The sequence below is a fragment of the Molothrus ater genome, chromosome 20, assembly GCF_012460135.2.
Source record: "Molothrus ater isolate BHLD 08-10-18 breed brown headed cowbird chromosome 20, BPBGC_Mater_1.1, whole genome shotgun sequence".
NCBI lineage: Eukaryota > Metazoa > Chordata > Aves > Passeriformes > Icteridae > Molothrus > Molothrus ater.
Genome location: NC_050497.2, coordinates 1051483 through 1069039, shown reverse-complemented (window position 1 = coordinate 1069039; position 17557 = coordinate 1051483). Strand labels below are relative to the sequence as shown.

The 17557-nt window shown below is 50.7% G+C and overlaps 1 protein-coding gene and 1 non-coding gene across 2 annotated transcripts in view; both read left to right on the top strand.

The window, feature by feature from the left end:
• ZNF618 (zinc finger protein 618) overlaps positions 1-17557 on the top strand; it is a 148677-nt gene that overhangs the window by 14447 nt on the left and 116673 nt on the right. The gene's annotated exons all lie outside the window — the stretch shown is intronic.
• On the top strand, positions 10677-10840 carry LOC118693590 (U1 spliceosomal RNA). Its single transcript, XR_004981273.1, has one exon. It is a non-coding gene; the product is annotated as a U1 spliceosomal RNA (small nuclear RNA).

Here is a 17557-nt window from a genome sequence, read left to right as displayed (position 1 = left end):
ACTTATCACGGCTGAGGAGAGGTAAAATGCATAATAAAGCAGAAAAACTAGACATGTTTAATAAATATTGCTGTTCCCTATTTGTAAGGAGGAGGAATGATCCTCTCTCAGCCCATGTGCACAGGGGCTGAGCAGGGCAGGGCTTTCCAGCTGCTCCTTGGGGTGATGTTCCCTGGGCACTCCTGCTGGGTGTGCCCTTGGGCTCCTCTAGGATTTGGATAGTGAGATATTGGGCTCCTGTAGGATTTGGACACAGTGAGGATATTGCAGAGGATTTGGTGGTGCTGCTGTTGTGCTGCCTTGGCCTGGCCAGGGTGGGGAGGGAGCACAGGGGAGGAGCTGGTGGCAATGTCAGGCTGGGTTTGTTCTCCAGCAGAAGGGATGCAGGGAGTGTGTCCTGAACTGGCCAAATGGCTGATTTTGTGTCATTCCCCAAAAAGCTGGTGTGAAGCAGGCTGCAAACAGGGTCTGGCATGACCACAGGTGTTGACAGTGGTGATGAGGAAGAGAGGGAGAGAGGAAGGAGGGACTGCAGCTGCCCACAAGCAGCTGGGTCACGGAGTCGTCTCCATCGAGTGAATTTTGATTTGGACCTTGGGATTGGGCACCTGGAGGGAAGGGGCCTGCATCTGCTTTTGGTGTGGGGAGAGCAGAGAGGAGCAGAAGTGCCAAACCAGGCTTTGGGGTGGGAAAGGGGCAGATGCTGCAGGGTGAGCAGCGGCGCTGAGTCTGGGAGTGGGGGATGCCAGCCATGGTTGTGCAGAGTGAGGGAGCCATGTGTGAACAGCTCTTCTCTTGCCTGTGCTTTACTACATCATCCCCATTTTCAGCTCCCTCATTTCCTGTTGAAAAGTTGGAGAAGACACAGAACGTGTGAGTGGAGTGAAGCAGTCTGAGGAGTCAAAGAAAATACTCCTTAGTGTTTGTTGTTAAACATTTGGGGACGTGCACTGTATTTTGGGAAACTCTCAGCCAAAAAAAACCTCACTCGTTGATCTTTATCTTTATGGAGCCAGTCCTCCATGAGTTTAAAAAGCAGAAAATTAAAAAAGCAGGTAGCAGAGCCCTTGGTTTTAGCAAAGTGCATAGCAAGAAACAATACCTGGAAGCAGGATCCAAACACTGAGATGACAAAATGAAGACGCAAAAAACATTTCTAAAAGTAGGAGGTGGAAATGTTGAGCAGCAGGGCAGATTGGCTGTTAGAACAAACTGCCAAGGGGAGCTGTGGGTGCAGCATGCTGGGTGCTGGTTCTCTGTCTCTGGAATAAGGGCTCCAGGGTTCAGAGCAGTGAGCCAGGGCAGAGCTGTGCTATGGTGTAAAGAATGGCCATTCTGTGCTTCACAAAAGATCCCACTTTCTGCCTCTGCTTTGGTGTCCTCTTTCCCAGTGTCTGAAAGCAGATGGTTGGGGAAGGATTGTAAGGAACAGAGGAAATATTGAGTCAGCTTCCCTTTAATTTACTCTCTAGGTTCCACCAAATGGACCCTAAATTATTCTCACTTCCAAACCCTACAGGATGCTCCAAACCCTCCAGACCATCACCCACACCCTGGTGCAAGCCCTTCCATGAAGTCAAAGTATTTCCAGGTGGCTTTTTCCCCCCTAGAAGAGATATAACTAAAGAAATTCGTATGTAATCTCCTGTAACATTGAGCACAAAAGGATATTTGTTTACTTTTTGAGGCAGGAAATGATAATGAATGAGGTAGTTAGGGAACACATGGGGCTCAGTCATTAAACAATCTGCTTTATATTCCTAATGCAAAAGCAATGGGCTGAGAGCAGAGAGAAGAGTGCTTAGAGCAATATAGAAGAATATGGATTTTTATGGAAGCACTTGTCGTCTAGAGGAGACTCCATTCTCTCTCCCAAGGGGAAACCTGTTGTTGAAAAGAGAACCTATTGTAGAAAACCTCTTGTAGACAAAATGGGAGATATTTACAAACTGCTGCAGAGATCAGAGAGGAAATTTCCCCTAGTTGACTCTGAAATCAGGCAAAAAAAGCAGCAACTGAGCTGAGGTGGCTGAGTGAAGATGTAAACAGTATTAGGAGCAGTAAGCAGTAGGCTTTTAAAAAGTATAAACAGTCTGGTAAGGAGGAGGATAGGAAGATCTATTAAAATAAGCAGAAGGCAGTTAAAAGGATAATTAGGAAGGCAAAAAGAAGTAGAGAAGATCTAATTGCTAAGAATATTTTGACTTCAAAGAGTTCTTTAGATATATTCAGAGCAGACAGAAGCTAGCAGAGGAAACTTGTCCCCTAAAGAGATGCCAGGGATTGGAGCAGGAGATCTGTGAAGAGCGTGTTTGTGAATGAGCTGTTGGGTGCCTCTGGCTGGGGCTGTGCCCACAGGGGGTGCCTGGCACACCTGTGTCCAGGACCCAGCTTGTGTCCTGTGCTGGGAGCCCTGATGAGCAAAGGGAGCTGCAGAACCCTTGGGCACCTTCACGTTGTGGGGATGCTGTTTTAAACAAAGCTAAGGTTTGTGCAGCTCCCCAGGAGCCTTGAGGTCTTCGGCTGCAGGGCAGAAAAGCCTTGTGCTGCATTTACCTGTGAATGTGGGGGTGACCCTGTGCCACAGCCAGGCCTGAAGAGTTTTCTGAGGACCTTCATGACTGTCAGGTTGGAGAAGACCTCTCAGTTGAAGATACCTTTTCCAGAAGAAGATCTTTGACCAGTCACCACGTTTTCAACCAGAGCAGAGCGTTGAGTGCTATGTTCAGTCATTTCTTGAGCACTTCCAGGCATGGGGACTCTACCACTTGCTTGGGCAGCCTGTTCCTATGCTTGACCACCCTTTCCATGAGGACATTCGTCCTGATGTCCATCCTGAGCCTCCCCTGGCCCACCCTGAGCCATTCCCTCTCCTCCTGTCCCTGTCCCCTGGGAGCAGAGCCTGACTCCCTCTCCGGCTGTCCCCTCCTGTCAGGGAGTTGTTGAGAGCCACAAGGTCCCCCTGAGCCTCCTTTTCTTCAGGCTGAGCCCCTTCTCAGCTCCCTCAGCCTCTTCTGGGTCTCCAGCTGCTTCCCCAACCCTGTTCCCTTCCCTGGACACACTCCATCCCCTCAATGTTCTTCTTGATGTGAGGAACCCAGAACAGGAGACAGGACTTGTGCTGTGGCCTCACGAGTGCAGAACACAGAGGGACAAATCCCTCTCTATGTTCAGCAGGCACTAAATCAGAAGGAAAGATAATGCCACAACTGAAACACATTCTGGCTGGAAGTTCATGAGTCTTGTGCATAAAAACCTGGGGACAATTTATGCAGTTTCTCACTAAGCTCACCCGATTTAGATTTTCCTGCTTTGATCAGAGTTGCTTTTCTCAGCAAGCTGCCCTTGTGGAGAGCTGGAGTGTTAGGGACTCCTTTGTATATGTAATTAAAAGCAGTCTTGTATCTTGATATCCCACTGTGGTTAATGTTTCCTTTAGAAAAATGGGTTGACTTTAATAGGCTGGGAAGACTGGGGCTTCTTCTGGTGGCTGATGCAGGGGCAGATGGGCTTCTCTCCACCTTCTTACCCTGGTTTAGAGAGGAGGATCAGCAATGCCGGGAGATCTTGTTTGATTCTGGTTTTTGTGTTTGTAAGGTTGGATTCTGTGTGTTCCCACACTAGATCAGCTGTCACAGCCTGGAGCAGGGAGGTTTTCCCAGCAGTGGGCACTTCCTTTTGGTTCCACCAACGTGCCTCATCGCTGTCTGCTCACAGACATTTCTGGAGCTTGAATCCCTCCCTACTCTTCACCCAGCCGCCACCACAGTGTGGATTTCAGCAAGTTTGGGAGGAAACGAGCAGTGACCCAGCGGCTGCAGCGTGTGGCTGTGCAGGGCTACTCCCGGGGAGCTGTGGTTGCACGGGCAGTGCCTCGCCAGGGGCCGGTTCTGTGTCAGCGAGCGCCGCGTGCCTGGTGTCACATCCTCACTGCAGGCTGGAATTCGCCTGCCCGGGAATGCAACCAGACCCATTGTTCCTGGATTAGGACTTGTCCCTTGAAGCACCACACCAGTTGCACAGAGCGTTTCAGACCCACAGCCCTGCCTGTGTGCTCAGCTGGGGGCTGCCCACTCCATCGGCTTGAATGAGGTGCCCAGCTGTGCCCAGCGTTGGTGCCACTCTCTGCACAGCCCCACAGTCCGTGTCCTTATCTCAGGGAGGGCCTCCTGGTTATTCTTGCACGGCCCTTCCTTTCTTTGCAGGCAGTGAGGCAGCAAGACCTTTCCTTGGCATAAACGAGATCGTAGGGTGGGAGAGCAGCAGCCCCTGGATTCACACCTTGGGGCTCAGGTGGAAGCAGCAGACCTGGTTAGCCTGGTTCCATGATGGCAGCAGGATGGTCTTTGAGCTGTTACTTTCCTCTTGGAGTGGAGAAATATCTTAATTATTGAATACTCAACTTTTTCTTTTTCCAATGGGATTTGAGAGGTTTCATACTAAGTGTTATTAGCCCAGATAAGGAGTTACAGTTATAGAAGTGAAAAAGCTCCTTGTGTAGAGAAAGAGCTTGGGAGTGATATTGGGCAAGTTCCAACAGGTCCAGGTGGATGTTTTCCATGTGCCCATGCTGTTTTAATATTAAACCTCTTTATTTTCACCTGCATTAAGTGCTAATGAGAGCAGGGCGTCTGTGGGGCTGAATGGGAAATAGATAAAGCAAGACGAGCACACTCTGTCTGTTGTTGTGCTCTGCTTTCCTCTTCCCTCAAATCTGATAACCTCCAACTTTGTATCTCATCCAACCAAATTATGATCAGAGGAAAATGGTAATTTGATTCAAGGGGAGAAAAGTTTAATTTAAATCCAAAACCAATGTGTGGGAGATATTTGCGGAAAAGTTGTGTAGATCTTGAGGAGAAGCTTTTGTCCATCAGCAGATTTAATTGGCAGCAAAAGAAGTTTCATCTTGTACTGGAAAAGAAAAAGGTTTATGGAGTCCTGAAGCCACCAGCCCAGAGAAAGAGGAGATAAAAGCAGGAAATCCTGGTGGAGGGAAGGTTTTGCAGGTGAGATGTTACTGCACTGAGCTGTGCTGGTGCTGGAGCTGCTCTCAAATCCCAGCTTCTCTGTCCCCCCATGCTGTGGTTGGGTGGCATCAGCTCAAATGTAAGTGAAGGAGGAAGGAAAGGGGTGGCTGAATGGTGTCTCTTAATGAGCCTTTGGGACCATGGCAGGTGGGAATGGGCTGCAGGACACTGTTGGGACTCCTGACACTCAGGAGCCCTTGCTCTGGGATGATGTGTCCCTGGAGCTCAGGTCCTGGCAGAGAGGTGGTTGTGTAGACCTGCTGCCTGTAGGCGCAGTGGTGGATGAGACCAAGATGTTCCCTAAGGTGCCCTCCATGAATTGTTCTGTCACTCCTCTGCTTTGTTGGAGAGAGATTTTCCAACACTCCTGTCCTTCAGATTTAGTTTGTGGTGTTGCTGGTTTTGATTTGTCTCAGTTGCAGGATTTGTAGTGAAACGTTATTCCCAAAAATAAATTCTGTCCTTTGAACTTTGAAAAATTAATCCTTTTTCTTCACTTTTTTCTTCACTTCCTTGAAAGGATCATTTGGAGTTTTAAAGGCTGAGTAATGCAATTTTCAGTAAAATTCTCACTTCAGTGAGCCTTCACTGGTTGACCTGGTTGCATCAACTCTGACGAAAGCAGGCGCAAGAGCCACACCTGCACTCAGGTGCGCTGCTGGATGTGGTGTGAGCGGGGTGTAACTGCTGCCAGCGCCGTGCTGGGCCTGGCAGGGAGTGCTGACCACCACCAGCAGCTGCTGCATCCCCCGAGATCCTCCTGCCATGCTCCTGGCCTGCTCTTGTGTCTCTTGGCACCCACGGGCAGCACCGTGGCTTTGGCCGGCGCTGCAGCCTCGCTCCCCGCTTGGCCGCGGCCGCCGGAGCGCTGCAGATGTGGTGTCAGACTACCAGACCCAGCCCAGAGACTCCTTGGCTTGGCGTACCTCTGTGGCTGCTGCTGCCTGCACGTTCAGAGGCATCCAGGATTTCCTTTAAAAATAGCTCTGTGCTTTTTATGAGGAGGATTTTCCGAGCGCAGTCTGGAGGCAGAGCAGCACGTTACAGTGTCGGGTTTGCCGGCAGCGTTACTGAATAACTGGAGGTGTGAACTCCCTCAGCCCTCGTTTGTTGGATGTTAACGACACTGAGAGTCATCCTGGGGAAGGGAGGAGTGGGTGGCAAGCAGAGCCTGAGAGATGGGAAAGGGAGCCTGGCCAAGAACACGCTGTTGCCAAAAGACCGAAGTGCTGGTCCTCTGCCTTCTGTCTGTGGTCATCTGCTGCTGATCTCACAGGCTTGTGTTAGCTGGAGCCTTCTGGGGGTTGATTTATGTCCCTAACCTTGGAAAAGCACATTAAAAAAATAAAAAAAAAGCAGGGCTTTGTGCCAGGTTGGTGAGTAACTCAGCTTGTGGAGGGGAGCAGTGAGTGGGGAGCAGGAAACAGAAAGAGGAGCTGGATGGGTATGAGGAGGAAGGCAGCACACGGTACCATCAGACCACTGCAGCCACTCAGGGGCTCACCTCTCCTGTGGTGTAAGGGGATGGGGACTGTGGCATTAAAACCAGAGGACTAGAGTTCAGCAATGGTGTGGATGTGAAGGGAGAAGTTTCCTTCAGCAGCTCTCCGTGCAGTGGGGTCAGCAGCTCACGGGGACGTGGTTGAACTGCAGTGGGGTTGCTGTGACCTGGGTGGGGACGTTGCTGCAGCATCAGCTCCGTTCAGGGCTCAGCTCTGCTCCCCTCATGCTTTAAGGCATGGTGTGATTCCAGCTCAGCACCAAATCTGGAGCTGTCATCCCTGTGTGCTCACACTGGGGTCTGGCTGGGCTTTCTCACACAGCTTGATAGCAGTGGCTCTGGCTTGTGTGGCATCAGCTCTTCAGCGCTGCTGGCTGAGGTCAGCTCTGGGGGAGCTGGGCACTGTGAGCCAGTGTCCAGCCTGGTTACAAGTAGTTGAAGAATAAACCATTCCCAGGGTTGCCAGAGCCACGGACAGGAGCAGGAGCTGGGTTTGAGCCCTGGAGCAGAGCCACATCCCCCCTGCCATGCCCTTCCTCCACTGGGCTGGGACCAGACCCCACACCAGCTCCCCTCGTGGCTCTGAGCCCTGGAACAAAAACACCCCTGAGCAGTGCACTCACCCTTCCAGCTGCTGCCAGGCCTCCCCTGCATTTTTATCTCAATAATTGTATTTAATGCCTGAAGACTTGGGGAGCTTCTGCCTTGCAGCTGGAGCCATGCAGTGGCCATGGGAGCCCTTCCTTTCCAAGAAGCAGGTGGACCTTCCTCTTAGGATGAAGCCAAATGGAGAAATCTGTTTTAGGATGTGCTATATAAAAATATTTGTGTCCCATCTTAGTGCTTCCCCCTGCAGTGTGTGCAGGGCTCTTGTGCCAGGTCTGAGCTCCAGGGCAGTCCTAGAATGCTCCTGAGAAGACACATGGAAGCCCTCAGGCTCTCTCCCTTTGCCCTTTCCAGCCTTCTGCCCTCTCCAGGAGCCTTGCAGCCCTGCTGCACCCTTTGGATGTTGGCTTTGAGTGATTGTTTGCTCACAGGTTTGGTTCTTGAGCAGCTCCCTCAGTGCCCAGCCAGTCTGGCTCACACAGAGCTGTGGGGTCCAGCAGGGGCTCTTGTTGGGCAGCCTGACCCCACAGGCAGGATCCCAGCACCCCTGTCCTGGAGTGCCAGCAGTAATCCAGAGCTACAGCATGAGGGGGCACTGATGTCCTGTGGTCTGGCCTGTCCTGTCCCAAGGGACTGGAACAAGGGATGTGCTGGCAGCTCCCCTTCTTATGCTCCATTTCTTCCAAAATTTGCAGAGGTTTCCTAAGGTGCAGCTCACCAGGGGGTTCAAAGGGTTGGTGACAGGAGATGGGGTTAAAGCTGCTCTCTGTTCCCAATGGGGCAGGAGGCAGCTCTGCTGGAACGTGCCTTTGGTCAGCACACCACCTCAGGAAAAAGGGAAGAATCCCAGAATTAGGCAAACGTGCAGCTTCCCTGTGATGCTGTTGTTCTTTATGTGAAACTTCTTGATCAGCAGAGTAACAATGGAGGGCAGCACCTAATTTCACCAGGGACCACAGTCATCTGTGAGCAAACTCTGCTCTGTTTGCTGTGGTACCTTGGGAATGGCTGTGAATGAACCAGCTGGGTTTTCTGTTACAGTGAGAATTTATGACAATTTAAGACATTTCTTAGCCTGGCAGAGTCTGGTCTGCCTTTCCTTCTCCTTGTTCCATGGGACAGGGACTGCTGGCCCTGAGCACTGGATGTGGAGGTAAAGGACCTTTTGCCTCCTTGAATTCAAAATAAAGCACACTCAACTTTCATATCTTAGGGTTTTCCTCTCATAAAATGGTGATGCCCAGAGCTACATGTGGTTGCTCCACTGCTATTGTGTTTGATGGTTTATTGATACAATTTGGGCTTTTTAAATTTCCATGAGGAGTTCACCCTGTTACTGGGATTCTTTGGAGCTCAACTGAAAAATGAGTAAGTTGATATTAGTGGCTTAAAGTGCTACTATGTAAAGATTGCCTTTTTGAAAGTTAAATACTTTTTTTTAAAGTTAAATAATAAAAAGTAAATAAACAATATGAATATTTAGGAAAACACATTTGGTACCTCTCTACCCCATTTCCCAAGTTACTTTAAACTTCTGCCTGAAATGCCACTGCCATGTGCTTCCCTGCCTCTGCCCCAGTCCTGGCACAAATCTTGGCACCACATCTGGTGGTGCTGGAGTGAAGGAGTAGTGAAATGAAACTTGGTGGATTTCCATTCCTTCCTCACTACGCCCAGAATAGTTTTGGGACAGGATGGCCAAGCCTGCAACCTGGTAGGGATGGGTTCATGGCACAATTGTGGTTTCTGTTTATTTTGCCTTTTTAAACAATTCCTACCTTTCCCTTTCTTCTCCTGCTGGTAACTTGCACTGAGCTGATGTTTTCCCTGCATGTAAAGGGCAGCTGAGATCAGGTTCGACCCCTTCCTAACACAGAGCATGGATCTATTGGATCTTTTTTATAATTCTGCTCTGATTTGAGTGGTTTGCTTGATTTTAGTGGTTTCTGCCCCTTCTCCCCCTCAGTGCTGCACATCTCCCCCTGCAGAGCTGTGGGAAGCCCTTGGGAGGGGTTGCAGCCCCCAGCCTCTCCTCAGAGCATGGTCAGCACAGGGGATCCTCATCCATTTCAGCTTTGCTTTCTCTGGGGGGTTTTCTTCAGTCCCAGCTGCTCTTGGCAGGTTTTTACTGCTCAGTTTATCCAAGTCCCTCTGAAACTCGGCTGTGTTGCAGAGATCTGTGATGATATTTTCATGGTTGATGTGTGTGGGTGTGAGGGGGCAGAGCGGGGACGAGCCAGGGGAGCACGAGCCCCAAAGAGCCCCAGACCATCACTTCCCAGGGAGCTTTGGAGCCTGCTTTAGTTCTGCCAAGGAGAGGTTTGGCTCCCAGCCCCTGAAGATGGCCAAGTGTGTGTGGGAAGGAAGCGTTTCACACCTTTTAATGCAGTAATTAAAATGCCTTTGGGGGGCTGAGGTCTCCGTCCACAGTGTCAGGGCACGGAGCAGCTCGGTACCCAATGGGTGCCCCACGTCGCTGCCAGCTGGGAGAGCACCAACTCTGTGCCTGTCCAGGGTGCTGCTGGAGGCCCTGCTGCTCCTGCAGCCGTGTCTGGGTCAGGGATGGTCAGCTGAGGAGTTGGAGCCTGTCCCATCACTGAGCTCTTGGTGGTTCTGGGCTGGCCATGACCAGGTCAGGCAGCACGTGTGGCTGCACATGCTGGCAGGTACTTCAGCAGCTAAAGCAGTTTTTGGGGACATTACAGGTCCTCCTGAGTGACAAGAGTCTGAGAAACCCCCTGCCTGTATTTGCTCCTGCCCAACCCTGCATACACAGCAAGCTGGAGCTGGCTTTCACAGCTGGCCACTCTGCTTTGAGGTGAGGATCCTCTATGATCACATCCGGCCTGGGGGGACCTGGTGAGATTTTCTCTGGACAAAAGGACCATCAGCTTGTTGAACACAGTGTGGGGCCTGGAGTTCTTATTTGGATTTTTTAATAAGTGTTTCTCTCTGGGCAAGCAGGGGGTGGTGTTGGTGTCCTGCTGCCTGAGCACCCTTCCATGGGTTCCCTGCTTGGCTGTTTCCACCTTTGGCACCACTTGAGGGATTTTGGGGCTGTCTCGCATAGGGTGGGGAATGCAAGCTGCCTTTGGCTGCTGCCTTTGCTGCTGGAGCCATGCAGAGTGTGGATGAACATGTCTTTGGAAGCAGCACTGCTGGTGGAGGAACTTCCTTCATTTCATTTGTGCCAAGTCCCCCAGGTCAGCGTTGGTGTTTGATTGCTCTGTCAGCAGTTGCACTTGGTTTCCCTGGAGCAGTGTGTGTGCTCTGTGCTCAGGGCAGTGTGACAGGCCCCCTGTGCTGGGTGTGCCTCGGGGACCTTTGGAAAGGCCCTCCTGGAGGGGGACACTGTGTGTGTGTCATGTAGGGCCGAGCTGGCAGCGTTGTTGTTGGTGCTGTGGGAGCAGGAGCTGCGGGAGTCTCCTGTGTGAAAGGGGAGGAGTATCCAGAGAGAGAGCTGCCCCCAGGACATCCAACAGCTTCCCCAGAAACCCATGGGCCTCCTCCCTGCTGGGGGGAGGCCGTGAGGCAGCCCCATACTTACCTGGCATGGGAGACACCATGATCTGGCAGGTGGTTTTCCCAGGGCCAGGCTCATCCCTTGCACTCTGGGTGTGCTGACCCCTGTGATTTCCCCAAATGTGGGAAACTCAACTGCATCATGTGTGCTACTGGGGGACTGCGTTCGTGCTCTCCCCTCCTTTTTGTATGCTCTTTGCAGGGAGGTGGTACCATCACCATCTCTGGATGTGTTTAAAAAAAGACTGGCCATGGCACTGGGTGCTATAGTCTGGTTGAGGTGTTAGGGCATAGGTTGGACTCTGTGATCTTAGAGGTCTCTTCCAACCTCATGATTCTGTGATTCTGTGTCATTCTGTGTGACTCTGTGATTCTCTGATCCCTGTGGTGCACCAGCACGGTCCCACTGCAGCCAGGGCTGCTGGCAGCCTCCAGCCCTGCTGGCCCAGGCTGCCTGTGACCCTTCCTGCCCGTTAAGCATTAACAGCCTTGCCCCCAGCTGCGTGGGTGATGGCCCAGGCTGTTCCCGTGTTCCTGAGCCTGTGCCTGCTGCTGCTCGGGGGCTCCTGTTTGCCAGGGCTGGGGTGCAGCTCGTGCTTTTTGTAGCTAATCCACCTCTGGCTGTGCTCTTCTGCTCTCCCACAGGGGAGAAAGGGGCTCCTCTGATCTCAGACAGCCCCAGCAAAGGGAATGATGCTCTCCTGTAGGCCAGCACTGGATGTCTTACTCCATCCAGGAGCACAGCTCACTGTGTGACCCACACAGAACCCTCATTTGAGACCCTGGAGTCTCAGGTCTGGGCCTGCAGAGGCTGTGGGGATGGTGGTGGTACTCTCCTGGTGGGAACCAGGCTCTCATTCTCAATTAGTGCATGCACTTTGTGTGCATCCTTTAGCCATGAACATGTAGAGGGATTTTCCCCATCTCCTCCTTGTGCTCAGGGCTGGTAAGTGAGAAGCTGGAAAAAGAAGTTGGTTTGGTTGATGAGATGGGCATCCATCAAAGGCTGGACTTGATCTTGGAGATCTTTTCCAACCTAAACAATTTTGTGATCCTGCACAGGGTGCAGGGTGTGGTGGCTGTCCATGGGAACTGGCCTGGACAGCAGCTGAACAGTGCCCAGTGGGGCAGGGAATGCAGGCAGGGGATGTGATGCAGGCAGGGAATGCAGGCAGGGAATATGATGCAGGCAGGACAGGAGGCATCCAGCTCTGAGCAGCTGCTGTTTATTTGGGAAAGGAAATCCTCCAGCTCGGGTCATGCTCTTTAGGAGCATGTCCTATATGGCTGGAGCAAACTGATGGAGAGGCTGGGCTTTTGTGGACTGTGCCGTGAGTGGTTTGAAGCTGCACTTGAAGTTTTATTTGACTGGAAAGCATTTAGGAAGTGATTTTGAATCCATTTGGTTGATTCACTGCTATTCCTGCAGTAGGATGCAGAGCAGTGATTCTGTAATTAATTTAATTACATGCTTATTCAATCTTTCCTAAACTAGTAAAATTTCAGAATGCTTTTGAATTCAATGAAATGTGATTTTTCAGGGCCAGGAGGAAGGGAAGGCGGGGAAATTTCAAGTTCTGTTTTCTCCCTTGGTTGGTGTTCCAGCACTCCCTCCCCACCACTGTAGCGTTGGCATTGGGCACCACCAGCCTGACTTTGGTTAGTTACCAAATTCCTGCCTCTGCTTGGTGCTTCCCTGCTGAAATGGAACCTTTGAAAGAAGCTTCACGAATAAAATCATAAAAAGCCTTTTCTTGTTCTTTCCCCCACCTCCTCCATCTTTGCTGGTACCTAATGTTCATTTCTCTCTGCTTTTATTGCCTTTGAATTTGGCCAAAACAATCTATTATGTAATTGGGCTAATGAGTTCCAACCCACTCTCCATCGTTCCCTCACAGCACAGTGAGCAGCTAATCTCTTCCCAGTTTACCTTTCTCCCCTTTTCAGTTGTTAATTTAAAAGTGTCATATCCAAATATGCCACTCCTCCTCGCTAAGACTCATTTTTATTTATTTTTAAACTCTGTAGAAGGCCTTGAATGAGTAACCGAATATCTCCTGGGCTCTGGAATTTAACAGTCTTTGCCCTTTGTTCAGCTGGGTCAATGCATGAATTCACAAGTTACTAAATTAAAAAGGAGAAAAAAAAGGAAAATGTCTGATTGTGGATTGGATTTAGATTTTTTTCCCCTGAAGAAATGAAACACAAAGAGGAACTAGTGTTTGCAAATAGTTTAGAAAGTAGCAATTTATTTTAAAATCTTGTACTAAGGCCAATTTTTAAAACAGAGCCAAGCACGGATTTTTTTTTTTTTTCCCAAAGGGAAAGTGGTCAAGTCCAACTTTCTACGTTTAGGAAGCTTGAAAAGGTAAATCTCCTTACAGCATAAACATGGGTAGAGTGAACAAAGGCTTGATGGGCAGACGTTGTAGCTGGAGCACAAAATTACCTCAGTGTCAGGATGGTTTCCTTAATTTTTCATGTCTGAAGAAGAAGATCCTGTCAGGCTGCTGCATAAGCAGTCAGTGTGAAGTGGCAGAGCCTGAGTGCACACAGGTCCTGTTTGTCACAGCAGGAGCACTCTCCTACCTGAACAGACCTCCTTGCAATTTTTTATCAGTGTGTCTTTATAAAAAATTGTTTAAAAGAGTGAAATTTCCATGAAAAAAAATAATGGAGGTCAGCAGGGCTGGCTGGTGGGGATGGGGCTGGTTTAGAGCAGCTGAGGGTTCAGCCCTGCCTTGGGAGCCATTCCCTGGTGCTGAGGGAAGGGCTGGGCTGGTGGGCAGGGCAGGAAAGCAGGCACTGGGATTGCTCTGTCTCCTTGCTGCTCCTCACAAACCTTGCACTGCTTTTCCATGCCCTGGGATGCAGAGCTGCTGAGCAGAACTTCCCTGGGAGGCAGGGAAGGAGCTTGAGCCCCGCCATTGCACAGGCTGGGCTCTGCAGGGCTGGGGATCTCCCCCTTGATTTATTTCCCAATAACAGCACTCCTGGAGCTCAGCAAGGGGCTCACAGCGTTTGGGGTTTTGGGCAGGGGTCTCCTGACTGTGGCTTTTCTGTGGTTCTGCCATGGCAGAGCTTTGTGCAGGGGCTGTCCCGAGGGCTGGGGAGCCCCAGCAGGGCCTTCCTGGCCTGGGTCCTGCTCTGCAGCTTGGCAAGATTTTCCACATTTGTGGGAGACCCCTCCCACCCTCCTCCCCATGACCTTTGAGTCAGTTCTGAAGCATTCCTTCCTCGGCTCCAGCCGCTCTAGGAGGTGACTTCCATGCTGCTGCCTCCTCCCCCTCCTCCTCCTCTCTCAGTGTTTTCAAGCTCTGAGAGGAGGATTTCCAGGATGTGAGCAAGCTGCTGGTGGCAAGGGAACCTGCTGGCCCTAGTGCTGGTGATGGTGTGAGCCCAGATGAGTCCAGTGTGGCTTGAGGACAGATGGGTTTGCCATGAGAGATGGTTCCACCCCAAATTTTATGTTCTTTCCACCCCAAATTTTAGCTTCCTTCTGTCATGTGAAGCAATGGCAGTTGGTGTCTGGCAGTATGTGGCAAGAGACTTAAAATCTGGGTTCTTTTTAATTTTTCTTTGAAATGCATTTTAGTGTTTTGAAATTGGCAGCTGTTCCAGATTTGGGTGACTTTGGCCATTGTCTCCCTCAGCTTTGCCTTTGATAACTTTTTTACATTCTAAATGATAAATGCAACTGGAGACCTTAAATGACCTTAATTTCCCCAAATTGGATGCTTCGTGCCCAGTGTGACAGACTCAGAGTTAAAATTAATATAAGTTTTGTAAATCAGTAGACTGACCTTTTGGTGAACTGGAAAGAAATGTCAAATTTCTGTTTCCTTCCCCCCCTCCTGTAATCAGCAGTCTGTAATGAATGAATTATTCCTAATTTCAAGATTGTAGCTCAAAAGGGCACTCAAATGGCTGAAATCCCATAAGAAAGACTGACCTTTTGGTTGCCTCTGATGAAAATTCAAGATTTTTCCTGAATTTAGCAGTCTGTAATGGACTGCATGAGATGTTACTGCAGCTTGCAGGAGCAGCTCCTCATTTATTTCCTTAATATATTTATATTAACACTGCATGATCCCCCAGAGCACCTTCAGTGCCTCATAGGAGCATTCAAGGTGTAGTTAAGATGCTGTGCCAAGACTTCTCCACAGGTACAAAGCAGCTGTGAAATAAATGATTCCCCTCCTGCTCCAGGGGGAATTGATTATTTGTCATCTCCTACATTTCCTTGGCTGCTCCGAGGCCCTGCTGAGGTTTTGGTGATGTTGGGACGTGCAGGAAGGTCCACAGGACTTGGAGGTGTACAAGGAGCAATAAATCTGTGTTCCCCACCAGATACTGGCAATGACTGTGGATCTGATTTTGCTCAGGAGCTGCTGGACAGAGGTCTGGGATTGGAAAAGGTGTTTATCTGATTTGGATTAGCACAGGGCCAGCACATGAGGGTTTAAATGCTTCTTGTTATGGGATTTTTTCATAGAATCATAGAATGATTCTTCCTCCAGCTCTGGGGTCCTCAGCCCAAGATCTGCTGCTTTTGGGGAGAGTCCAGAGGAGGCCATGGAGCTGCTCCAGGGCTGGAGCCTCTGCTCTGGAGCCAGGCTGGGAGAGCTGGGGGTGCTCACCTGGACAGGAGAAGCTCCAGGGACACCTCAGAGCCCCTGCCAGGGCCTAAAGGGGGCTTGTAGAAAGGAGGGAGAGGACTTTTCATATGGGTAGACAGTGACAGAACATGGGGGGATATTTTTAAATTGCCAGAGGCCAGGGCTAAATGGGATATTGGGAATTAGGAACTGTTCCCTGGCAGGGTGGGCAGGCCCTGGCACAGGGTGCCCAGAGCAGCTGGGGCTGCCCCTGGATCCCTGGCAGTGCCCAAGGCCAGGCTGGACAGGGCTGGGAGCAGCCTGGGACAGTGGGAGGTGTCCCTGCCATGGCAGGGGTGGCACTGGATGGGCTTTAAGGTCCCTCCCAGCCCACACCAGTCTGGGATTCTCTGAACATCCTGGGCCTGCTCAGATCCTCCATTACCCCAGCACCCCCTGATTTCATTTTATGGCATCTTCCCACTCTCTGTGCATGTTCTGCATTGATTTCTCTTTGTGGGGGTTTCCATTATGCAGGTGATGTGTCACCTTGCCCTGTCCTCACCAGGGGCATCCAAACCCCCCCCTGCCCTGTGTGAGCCAGATCCTCCCTTTCTGTCCCTGAGCAAACAGCCCGAGGGGCCTGGGCAGCTCCTGGCAGCAGTTGGACAGGGCTTGGAGCACCTGGGACAGTGGGAGGTGTCCCTGCCATGGCAGGGGTGGCACTGGATGGGCTTGGATGTCCCTCCCAGCCCAGTCCAGCCTGGGTTTCCATGGTGAACAGACAAGGAATCACACATGCTTGGCCTCCACAGCTTGTTCCTCTGTCTGTGCCCCTGAAGGGGCTTCCCTTTAGGTACAGGAACATATTTTGTAATAGATAATGAGTGGGCAAATTCTGCAGAGAAGTTTCATGGAAGTCCCTGCTGTTGTGAAAGGCCCGGCCCCGCTGGCACCGGGCCCTGCATTTCAGCACCGGTGGCCACCAAACCCCACAGGCCCGGGTGGGGCCGGGCAGCGCTGGGGCCCTGGGCCCTTCCCGGGCACCCCGAGTCCTTCCCGGGCACCCCAAGCCCTCCAGGCCCTTCCTGGCACCCCAAGCCCTCCAGGCCTTGGGCCCTTTCCAGGCACCCTGAGCCCTCAAGGCCCTTCCCGGGCACCCTGAGCCCTCCAGGCTGTGGGAGCAGCTGGAATGTAGGGCAGGGACAGCTGTGGTTGGCCATCACCAACCCTTTCAGAGATGCAGATTTATCTGGGGAAAAGCCAACTCTCAAGTGCTCTGGGCTCCTTCCTTACCTTGCTGGCAGAGACAGAGGTTCCTAAAACCAAGTGATACAACACATCCATCCTATAAATGTCTCACTTGTGGCTCTTTCACAAATGAAACCAGGGTGAGATCACTTCTCCTTTTCATTGTCTGGTTCTCCTCCACATTGCAGCACAGTAAAATTTTGGAGACTGCAATGTGAAAGCAATACTTAAACTTATACCCAGTTTTCCTTTTAATTTTATTAAATTGTGAAAATATTTCTAGGAGAAATAGATTTTGAAATAGATTTTGCAAATTGTACCGCCAGCTACTTTAAAATAATAAATGTCCAATGTTAAATTCTTTGCCACTGTTTCTGAAGTGCCCAAATGCTGGATAGTGGGTTAAACCCTGCTCTCCTCTTGTCTTTTCAGCTCTACTCTCAAACAATCAGACCATGAAATGTTCAGCAAATGTTTTGCTCAGTGCAGTGCTATCACACTGAGCCTTAAAAAATAATAGTAAATAAAAAAGGGCAGAAAGTTTATTGTCATTAAGTTTGTATTGTTAATCTAAAACTCAAAAAAAAAATCAAATTTCCTAATTTTTGGCTTTTGGAGCCTACTGTAAGTTGTGGTACTTAACAGCACACTCCAGGGCTGAGGCTGCTCCACGCCTTGGCTTGTGCTGGTGGCTCCCATCCAGCTGGGAACGGTCTCTGGAAGCTGAACCTTTGGTTCAGAAACATTGCTCAGCACACTTCCCACACGTCCCCAGGATCTGGGAACAGTCGAGGGCGCCACAAAGTTTTGGGTTTATTTTTCAAAATCCGCGCCCCTCTCACAGTGGGGCACACTGAGGAATCCCCAGCTGTGCAGGGAGGTGGCAGAGCAGTGTGTCTTGGGAGCAGTGCAGAAGGTAGGGGAAGATGTGCCTTCAGCCTGGCTCTGGGCTGAGGGTGACTTCAGCAGGCAGGGAGGGGCTGCACATCATCCCTGCAGCAGCACTGCCTGGGGGCTGCTCACCCACAGCCACTCGAGGGGCCTCCTCA